The following is a 9,371-nucleotide window of genomic DNA, read 5'->3' as shown; positions in this document are numbered from 1 at the left end:
CACAAATGGGTCATATCTTCATTCCTCTTATTAAACCTATTGAGCTCTGCTTTTGAAATAAAAGGCCCCAATATCTGGCCAAAGCACAGACACGTTTCATTTAAGGATGTTTCACTGGTGATGGCAAGCATAGCTGCCGATTTGAAAGAAAGTATGTGCAACTCTCATATCATATCAACATCTAATTGCCTTCAAATTTTACATGTAGGATCAAGGTCTGTCCTTTTCATACTCAAAGTTAATTTTAACAATTAGATGTAGCACCCCAACAGGAAGTGACACAATTGGTCCATTTCTTTACTGGCAAGCAATTCGTTATCATGCCATTTCACAGGAAGTCACTGTAACTTTTATATAACTTCTGATTTGTGTGAAATCTCACATGTATGATTAAGGTCTGCCCCTCTATATATTTTTAAATGTGTATTTAAATGTTTATTACATGTTTTTGCTCATGTCCCACCTACAGCAAGGAAGCAGAAGCAACTCTAACATATAGTGTCCTGTATTTTTTCTCATTTTACATGATAAATAAATAAATACTAGTCCGAGAAGGATCAACATGCGCTCTGTGCTCTGCTCCAGCAAGGGTTGCTTACACCCAATTATTCCCACTCCCGCGGTTGTGACACACCCAGACATGCACAGGGGTGTGAGGGCCCTCATGTGCTTTTTAAATTTGATTTAATGTTGAAATAGTTTTTGGATGCAGCTAAGAGATGGAAATATATGTTGAAATTATGAAAACAAACTCTTTCCATCTCTTTACCATGTGCAATTTTTACAAAATAGCATGATTTAAACAACTTAAGGCAATCCTGACATGTCAAAGCAGCTCCTTGGGCTTGCATAGTACTAGTTACTGATTATATTTACAAGGGTGTCTTCCTTTCTATCACAGTGCAGCAGGTCGGGGCATTTTCAGATCACTGCTTTGTAATTTCAACTATTGATATCCTAATTTTTTAGACAGTTAAATCAAGTTTCTGCACTAAAAAAAAATCACTGTAGTCTTTCCCATCTTTGCTGTTCAAAAGTTTTGTCTGAAAATGATTGAAGGCCCATCTCATATTGAGGCCTGTACCAAATAAAGGCAGTCTGAGTTCAAAGTAGTAAATAAAAGCCAGAGTTTCCATGAAGTTTTACAGTATGAGAATTTAAATGTACTCATTTTGCAATGACTGGCATAAGATAGATTTTTTTACATGATTACATAACATGTTTCTGTCTTGATGTAGGCTGATGTGTTTCTGTGTAAGCATCTGTTTGCAGATTCTTACTCTATTTCATTTACAGCCGGGTTGTCTTACAACAATTACTGTGTAAAATTTTATCCTGAAACCTTAATCTTTTAATGAATGTGATGGAGTAAGAAGTAAAATCATTCAGTGACCATTAAGTAATAAAAATTCAAAATTAAAAGAAGCAGTTTCAGTATTCTCTGTGTCATTGTTGCTTAATTTTTCCGTCATTTGGGTGGTGGTGTTTTATTTATCCATTCAAAAACAAATACCCGTTTTTACTCCTCACATTTGAAACATCAGGGGGCAGATCCTTTTCCTAAATGACCTCCTCCCTTCTGAACAAGCTTCCTGTCATTGTCAAGCGACGGACACTGTGTGAGTATTTCTGGTCTGAGTCAAAGGACATTCAGGACGTATGACAGTCTGATTTACTGGCCGGTCATTTCACTTTCAGATCTCCCTATACACTGATCTGATTCATATATTACCACATACGACATTATCACTTTATTCAGTAAGTTTGTGGTTAAAATTGTGGGTGACATGAAAGTGAAGAGCTGTTTAGGACTCAGAGAAAGACAAATACCTCGTCAGTTATGTGGGATAGTTATGGGACCTTCCACTGACTGATTGTATGAAAGGAATTATACACAGTTTACAATACAGGCTGCAATATAATTGATTCCAGCTTTTCTCTAAAACATGCAGAGATGTATAGTCAGTCCTTGCATGTATCAGACTAAACACTTCATAACAGTCTAGGCCTTCAAAACCTATTGTGTTTGCTTTTGGGAGTGAAATAATGTTATGTCAGAAGGAATTCTTTTTTGTGTATTCAAAACTGAAAATATTTGTCTATCAGAAACTAAACCACTACAACATTCCACCCACGGCCCATATCAAGTCTCAATTTTTAGGACAAAGTTAAACCCTAAAATGTTATTCCAACGGCTCCATCTAGTGGTCTGAGAGTATAAATGAGTCTAGATGAGATACACAACACTGAGATCAAAGAAACACTTTAACCCCCAAGGACTCATGGTGACACGTGGTCATGTGAATAACAACATTTCCATGATGTGTATGTGCCTGGTTACCACATCAGACAGAACTAGGAGATTTTGAGAAGCTTTATCTTATTGCTAAAGGCAAGATGCAAGTTGTTGGAATCCAACAACAGTTCACTCTGCACCACATTCATCTGACATAGAGACTGTGGGTGCATTCGAAAAGTCCATTTTGCTTAGGAAGGTTCCTAACTGAGCGAAACGACCCGGAAGTATTTAAGTGTCAGCCATGATAAGGACTGTTCGAATTCTCCAAATGGTAAGGAAAGGAGCTTCATTATTTCCTTTATTATCTCCTTTAGCCTAGGAAACACTGGACCATCCTTTACCAAAGGAGAGATGAAAAGACGACCCACAATGCTTTGTGTAAACTTCATTTAAAGTGACGCACCTGTTGACCGCTCATCAAAATAAGTGAATAACTTGAATAACTAGAATAACTTTACTAACCCCAATTTAAACTGTAAAAATCAGTCAAACGTATAATACATGTGATAAACGGAAGGCAGAAGGGATGAACAGAGAAATATTACAGACATGAAAACTTTCAACTTATGATCATGATTTCATTTCTTCTCATTTCCATTTTATTTAAATAGTTAACCGATCAGTCAGTATTTTAAACTGTATTTGTCTTGCTATTTTGAAATATTAAAATAAACGTTTTAAGTTTGTAAATCACAACCAACTAAAGCGACAAAGTCGGCATGTAGCTATATTGTGGTTATTATATTTATCATCATAATTACGCAGGGAAGACGCAGTTTATAGAGCTTTTCACAGAATGAGCTGAAAGGAAGATGAAACCAGAGTAGACTCTGTAATAAATTTAACAGAGACAAGAGAATTAAAGAAAAAAAAAAGATTAGGTAGGGAATAAAGCAAAAATATTTAATATCGTTATGAAACAAAAGGACTTGAACATTATTCATCTCGTTGTATTGACTTAGCTGTTCTAGATGTTCACAGTTCCTCTTCCTGAAGAGACTTTAGGATATAAAAAACTTAATGAGCTCATATCTCTGATGTTTTAGTGTTCACAGCACATAACAACACAGAGAACGCACTGAGTGGAAGTTGCAAATTTTGTAGTCCATCAACGTTAAATTGTAGTTTTTACACAAAAAACACACGTCACGTCCGTAACATCTGCCTAGGGAAAGTGCAGTCGGATTCCTTACTCACCACAGTTCTCCGTTCCTATCCTCTTACTTCCACCTTTCCTTAACCCTGTGGCATTTCTTGTCGGGGTTAAGGAAAAGTGAATAGGAAAGGACTTAGGAGGTAATTTTCGAACGTACCCCATGCTTTACACCTTCATACATCAGTGACCTCTACATCTCATTGAGTGCAGTACACAGTGAACCAGAGCATGTGAGCGGAGCGGAGCGGGAACGAGTGGGGAGTGCGAGTGGAAGGATTTTGGCCAGAGCGCGGAGCGATTTTTTCAAAAAAGCTGGACCGGCACCTTATCTTGCGCTCCATCCCGCTCCAATTTCGCTCCGGTACCGCTCACACCATGCGTCTGAAGCATGTCTCACCCAGAATGCATCTGCAAGAATTTGTATCCGTGAAGCATCCCGTGTTGGTTTCACTGCTCCTGCAGAAAGACAGCGACATCCAGCATGTCAGACTGGGCTTTCCGCCGGAATAATCCGAGAGACTTGAGATTCCTGCACAGTGTTGATAAACTAATATTAACACAATCGTCATTTTTAAAAACATCAGTATTTCCCAGTGTCTGAAACAGAGAAGATGGTAATGTCTTAAAAGGGTAATCATCTTTTCTCGGGCTTCTGATTGACTGATTTTCTTCTCAGTTTAAGACTCAAAATGAGCAGAAATCAAGGCAAAACAAACACATGCTCTAGTAATCTCTGTTGGTGATTGGAATCCAACAACAGTTCACTCTACACCACATTCATCTGACATAGAGACTGTGTTTGACACCTACATACAATCAGGGAAGTTACATTGGCAACATCTACATCTCATTGAATGCAGTACACAGTGAACATACCGTCATTGGGATGTAACACAAACAACAATGGACAACCGCTTGCACCAGAGAAATGGCAGTGGTGGGATTTGAACCCACGCCTCCTGAGAGACTGGAGCCTTAATCCAGCGCCTTAGACCACTCGGCCACACTACCTTTAGCCCGCCCAATATAATCTCTAGCAGGGACAATTGGACGCATTTTTGTCCAGCTTCTCACTCGCTCTAGTAATCTTTGTTGGTGATTGGAATCCAACAACAGTTCACTCTACACCACATTCATCTGACATTGAGACTGTGTCCAGAAAATTTTGCAGTTGCTGCAGTCAGTAGAAATTCTTACCTATATCATGCCAAAAGTGGCCAACCGAAGGATAGATGGACTCAGTATGAAGAAGCAAAGTTCAAGTAGGAGAACTTCAAGCACATTTAGCAGAGGATGGTTTTGATCCATCGACCTCTGGGTTATGGGCCCAGCACGCTCCTGCTGCGCCACTCTGCTCATTATCATCTTTTCTCGGGCTTCTGATTGACTGATTTTCTTCTCAGTTTAAGACTCAAAATGAGCAGAAATCAAGGCAAAAAAAAAACACTTGCTGTAGTAATCTCTGTTGGTGATTGGAATCCAACAACAGTTCACTCTACACCACATTCATCTGACATAGAGACTGTGCTTGACACCTACATACAATCAGGGAAGTTACATTGGTGACATCTACATCTCATTGAATGCAGTACACAGTGAACATACCGTCATCGGGACGTAACACAAACAACAATGAACAACCGCTTGCACCAGAGAAATGGCAGTGGTGGGATTTGAACCCACGCCTCCTGAGAGACTGGAGCCTTAATCCAGCGCCTTAGACCACTCGGCCACACTACCTTTAGCCCGTCAATATAGTCTCTAGCAGGAACAATTGGACGCATTTTTGTCCAGCTTCTCACTCGCTCTAGTAATCTTTGTTGGTGATTGGAATCCAACAACAGTTCACTCTACACCACATTCATCTGACATTGAGACTGTGTCCAGAAAATTTTGCAGTTGCTGCAGTCAGTAGAAATTCTTACCTGTATCATGCCAAAAGTGGCTAATCGAAGGATAGATGGACTCAGTATGAAGAAGCAAAGTTCAAGTAGGAGAACTTCAAGCACATTTAGCAGAGGATGGTTTTGATCCATCGACCTCTGGGTTATGGGCCCAGCACGCTCCCGCTGCGCCACTCTGCTCATTATCATCTTTTCTCGGGCTTCTGATTGACTGATTTTCTTCTCAGTTTAAGACTCAAAATGAGCAGAAATCAAGGCAAAACAAACACTTACTGTAGTAATCTCTGTTGGTGATTGGAATCCAACAACAGTTCACTCTACACCACATTCATCTGACATAGAGACTGTGTTTGACACCTACATACAATCAGGGAAGTTACATTGGTGACATCTACATCTCATTGAATGCAGTACACAGTGAACATACTGTCATCAGGATGTGACACAAACAACAATGGACAACCGCTTGCACCAGAGAAATGGCAGTGGTGGGATTTGAACCCACGCCTCCTGAGAGACTGGAGCCTTAATGCAGTGCCTTAGACCACTCGGCCACACTACCTTTAGCCCGCCCAATATAGTTTCTAGCAGGAATAATTGGACGCATTTTTGTCCAGCTTCTCACTCGCTCTAGTAATCTTTGTTGGTGATTGGAATCCAACAACAGTTCACTCTACACCACATTCATCTGACATTGAGACTGCGTCCAGAAAATTTTGCAGTTGCTGCAGTCAGTAGAAATTCTTACCTGTATCATGCCAAAAGTGGCCAACCGAAGGATAGATGGACTCAGTATGAAGAAGCAAAGTTCAAGTAGGAGAAGTTCAAGCACATTCAGCAGAGGATGGTTTTGATCCATTGACCTCTGGGTTATGGGCCCAGCACGCTCCGGCTGCGCCACTCTGCTCATTATCATCTTTTCTCGGGCTTCTGATTGACTGATTTTCTTCTCAGTTTAAGACTCAAAATGAGCAGAAATCAAGGCAAAACAAACACTTACTGTAGTAATCTCTGTTGGTGATTGGAATCCAACAACAGTTCACTCTACACCACATTCATCTGACGTAGAGACTGTGTTTGACACCTACATACAATCAGGGAAGTTACATTGGTGACATCTACATCTCATTGAATGCAGTACACAGTGAACATACCGTCATCAGGATGTAACACAAACAACAATGGACAACCGCTTGCACCAGAGAAATGGCAGTGGTGGGATTTGAACCCACGCCTCCTGAGAGACTGGAGCCTTAATCCAGCGCCTTAGACCACTCGGCCACACTACCTTTAGCCCGCCTAATATAGTTTCAAGCAAGAATAATTGGACGCATTTTTGTCCAGCTTCTCACCCGCTCTAGTAATCTTTGTTGGTGATTGGAATCCAACAACAGTTCACTCTACACCACATTCATCTGACATTGAGACTGCGTCCACAAAATTTTGCAGTTGCTGCAGTCAGTAGAAATTCTTACCTGTATCATGCCAAAAGTGGCCAACCGAAGGATAGATGGACTCAGTATGAAGAAGCAAAGTTCAGTTGGAGAACTTCAAGCACATTCAGCAGAGGATGGTTTTGATCCATCGACCTCTGGGTTATGGGCCCAGCACGCTCCCGCTGCGCCACTCTGCTCATTATCATCTTTTCTCGGGCTTCTGATTGACTGATTTTCTTCTCAGTTTAAGACTCAAAATGAGCAGAAATCAAGGCAAAAAAAAAACAATTGCTGTAGTAATCTCTGTTGGTGATTGGAATCCAACAACAGTTCACTCTACACCACATTCATCTGACATAGAGACTGTGCTTGACACCTACATACAATCAGGGAAGTTACATTGGTGACATCTACATCTCATTGAATGCAGTACACAGTGAACATACTGTCATCAGGATGTAACACAAACAACAATGGACAACCGCTTGCACCAGAGAAATGGCAGTGGTGGGATTTGAACCCACGCCTCCTGAGAGACTGGAGCCTTAATCCAGCGCCTTAGACCACTCGGCCACACTACCTTTAGCCCGTCAATATAGTCTCTAGCAGGAACAATTGGACGCATTTTTGTCCAGCTTCTCACTCGCTCTAGTAATCTTTGTTGGTGATTGGAATCCAACAACAGTTCACTCTACACCACATTCATCTGACATTGAGACTGTGTCCAGAAAATTTTGCAGTTGCTGCAGTCAGTAGAAATTCTTACCTGTATCATGCCAAAAGTGGCCAACCGAAGGATAGATGGACTCAGTATGAAGAAGCAAAGTTCAAGTAGGAGAACTTCAAGCACATTTAGCAGAGGATGGTTTTGATCCATTGATCTCTGGGTTATGGGCCCAGCACGCGCCCGCTGCGCCACTCTGCTCATTATCATCTTTTCTCGGGCTTCTGATTGACTGCACTCTGCGCAGGACCTCATGTTCTTTGGCTTCCAACTGAGTAATTTTTTTCCCTTTTAAGACTTAACCTTGTAAATCATGACTATGTCCAGCAAATCTTGCAGTTCACTTAGTCAGTAGAAATTGTTACCTATATCTTGCCAAAAGGGACCACCAAAGGATAGATGGACTCAGTATAAAGAAACAAAGTTCAAGGAAAACTTAAGCTAACGGCCCATCGTTCATGTTACTCCATTAGAAATTGGAAATACGTTGCAACTTGGGTGTCACGTCCACCCTGATGAAGTCGGTGCATCTCACAGCTGTGGTCTGCAAGAGGGGTGTCTGACAACTGCGTCCTGTCGCTGCATCTCACTCATGTTTTGTGCTGCTTACTTGTGATGGATTACGATTATTCTCTGACATTGGTTGCAAGTTAATTCCCTTAGATTTCTGGTCAAGTAGATTCATTTCTTAGCTCGCCCACCACTGCAGCTATTTAGGACTGCATGTTCAATAACTTTTAGTGTTTCCCAAATCAATTCTATTCTAATGACTAAATATTTTGATTGCAAAAGTTTGCAAAGTGCATTCACACTGACAAATATACTCAACTGCAGTACAGCCTACTACTGATGCACCCAAAAAACGTCCAAGAATTGGACGTTTAACACATATGAGTGTTGAGTGTTTAACACATATTGACAACATAGCCGATATGGTCACAGCAACATTTTAAAGACTGCAGGGTATCTATATCTTAAATTAATTTAACTTACATTTCATGTATTGATTAAAGTCACAACAAAAACCTGTATTTTTCCACTTAGACTAAATTTATTCACTGAGGATTTGCATTTGCTTTTATTACTGCTATACCTACGATCAGAACCTTAAATACATCAACCAGGAGAGATAAATGGAGGGACATTTGGACACTTTAACAAGAATGTATTGGGCCCTATGTATCATCTTACAATGAACTATGATCTCATAGTTAAGACATCACCCTACGTGTGCTCGCTCTTGTGGTAACATGAACACTTTTCTGTGAGACCAATAGTGGCATGACAGTTGTATAATAATCCCTTCACCTTTTGGTATGTTTGGTGCATAAATAATTCCATTCTAGCAAGTAGAAGAACCAAGCTTTTGTTTTTCTCTCTTCTTCTCTTTTAGGTAACAGGGGAACTGACTTCCTACCCTGTAACTGGAAACAACATGGCCTCACTCACATGTACAGGCAAGCTATATAGAGGTGAAATCTCTCATAACAATCAGTCATTCTTTCAGTGAAAAACATGGTGGCATCATGACAAAAACTGGCATTCAAAGGGTTAAAATCTAAAACAAACCCCACAAAACAAAAAAACATTTTAAATCAATAATAAGATCAGTTATAGGTTAAAAATAGCTTAATGAAAGTAGAATAAAATATGAATGTATAATTTTTTGATAGCTACAAAATGCAAAGTGCATTTTTGTGCTTAACAGCTTGATAGTGAGTGACATTGCACAAAAATAATAAACAATAAGACTTGATATTTCTGCTAATCAGTAACATATCTCAGGCTGTAACAGTTCAATGCAAAAAGAAATTTACTTTGCAAGTAGTATATTCAATATAATTTATTTCGT

General features: G+C 40.0%; 5 non-coding genes across 5 annotated transcripts; all 5 read right to left on the bottom strand.

Annotated features, from left to right (window-relative positions):
- Positions 1-4,384: 4,384 nt before the first annotated feature.
- trnal-aag lies at positions 4,385-4,466 on the bottom strand. Its single transcript has one exon. It is a non-coding gene; the product is annotated as a tRNA-Leu (tRNA).
- Positions 4,467-5,113: 647 nt separating this feature from the next.
- Positions 5,114-5,195, bottom strand: trnal-aag. The gene has a single exon. It is a non-coding gene; the product is annotated as a tRNA-Leu (tRNA).
- Positions 5,196-5,839: 644 nt separating this feature from the next.
- trnal-aag lies at positions 5,840-5,921 on the bottom strand. The gene has a single exon. It is a non-coding gene; the product is annotated as a tRNA-Leu (tRNA).
- A 645-nt stretch (positions 5,922-6,566) lies between these two features.
- On the bottom strand, positions 6,567-6,648 carry trnal-aag. Its single transcript has one exon. It is a non-coding gene; the product is annotated as a tRNA-Leu (tRNA).
- Positions 6,649-7,294: 646 nt separating this feature from the next.
- trnal-aag lies at positions 7,295-7,376 on the bottom strand. The gene has a single exon. It is a non-coding gene; the product is annotated as a tRNA-Leu (tRNA).
- Between the last annotated feature and the right edge of the window lie 1,995 nt (positions 7,377-9,371).

The sequence above is a fragment of the Cheilinus undulatus genome, linkage group 7 (assembly GCF_018320785.1).
Source record: "Cheilinus undulatus linkage group 7, ASM1832078v1, whole genome shotgun sequence".
Lineage (NCBI taxonomy): Eukaryota > Metazoa > Chordata > Actinopteri > Labriformes > Labridae > Cheilinus > Cheilinus undulatus.
The sequence above is the reverse complement of the archived record's forward strand: the minus strand, read 5'-3'. Positions and strand labels throughout refer to the sequence as shown.